Genomic DNA, 1,515 nt, shown 5'->3' with positions numbered 1-1,515 from the left:
ATATATATATATATATATTAGTTTAACCGCACGTGTAACCTTTGATTTTTTAAAATTAGACGATTTTGTCTATTGCGAAAGCTTATATAGATATTTATATAACTTTATTATAAAAAGTTAAATAGTAATTTCCTCAAATAGAGTGGATTATAAATTTTTACAAAGATATCTAATTATAATAACATTGCTTGCTTACAAATCTTATGCCCAAAAAAGACTAAAATTGGACACAACAATAAAATTAAAACCTTATCAATTACATGCACAAAAGATGATAAAAGAAATATTCCTAGAGAAAAAAATACAATATTATCAAAGGTAAAAATAATTGAGAAAATAATACCTTAAAAATTTGTGATGAAGAATGTTGAATAACGACCTTTTATCTATAAGCGTTCGGATCCTCCTCCTTGCATAAATATCAGTCGAATTTTCGTGTTCATATATCAAATCTATATAGTCAGATTTTTTAAGTAGATATTTGAATTATATTTAGTGGAATTCCTACATCTACATTTGTATGTGACTCTATATTATCAAATCTTTAAATTTAGATTATGAAGATCAAATATCCACATGTGATTACAAGCAACCAAGACATTCACATATAAACTAAAACCCACTCAATCAAACCCAACTTTCGATAGAGGAGGGTACTATACATAATGTGATATTGGTGAAAATGAATATACTACAAACAACTTTTTTGCTTCGCTTTTGTTCTGTTCTTTGAAATTTCATAGCCGCCTTTTTTATGTTATTATCATAAATTAGTATTACGATTTTCTTTAACATAAATAGCAATTAATATGTCTCACTTACAAATAATATGGATTTCTATAGTGGTTGAATTGTATATAAAAGTTACGATATTACAAAAAAACATGATTCATAAATAAAAAAGAATTTAATCTCCTATCCTAATTCGTGACCTTGATATGTTTTTTTTAAAAAAGAAAAATGGGATTGGAGCCTTTTTTATGTCACGATAATCAAAATTATGTCACGATTACCCAAAGAAAGTAAAAGAAAAAAAGTGCAATAAACCTTTGATTTTTGACAACTTCATTCGGCGGCAATATACTTATCCATTTTTTCGATCAGAAACTTTCAACTAAAAGAGATACACAAGAAATAATCAAAAGAGAGAATTAATGTCAATTGTTGATTATTCTTCTTCATATATAATCTTTAAAGGTATGGTTTAAAAGAAATAAATAAAGGCAAAAGAGATGATGATAATGATAGTAAGAAAACATGTGAATCAAAATTAAAATAAAAAGCAAAAGTACAATATAAGAATTTTTTTCGTATAAATTTTGATCCAAAATATTACTTAAACAGAATTATAAAGAATATTTTTTATATAAGGCAAAATTCTATTTTTAGAAGTACTAAATATTACCTAGATTAAATAATCAAAATCAACAAATATATGTTATTGAATCCTAAAACTCATGTGTAGGAACAATAAATTAAATTTATTCTATTTATAAAGTTTTCCTTTTATAAATT

The sequence above is a fragment of the Capsicum annuum genome, chromosome 7 (assembly GCF_002878395.1).
Source record: "Capsicum annuum cultivar UCD-10X-F1 chromosome 7, UCD10Xv1.1, whole genome shotgun sequence".
Classification (NCBI taxonomy): domain Eukaryota; kingdom Viridiplantae; phylum Streptophyta; class Magnoliopsida; order Solanales; family Solanaceae; genus Capsicum; species Capsicum annuum.
Note: the sequence above shows the minus strand (reverse complement) of the source record.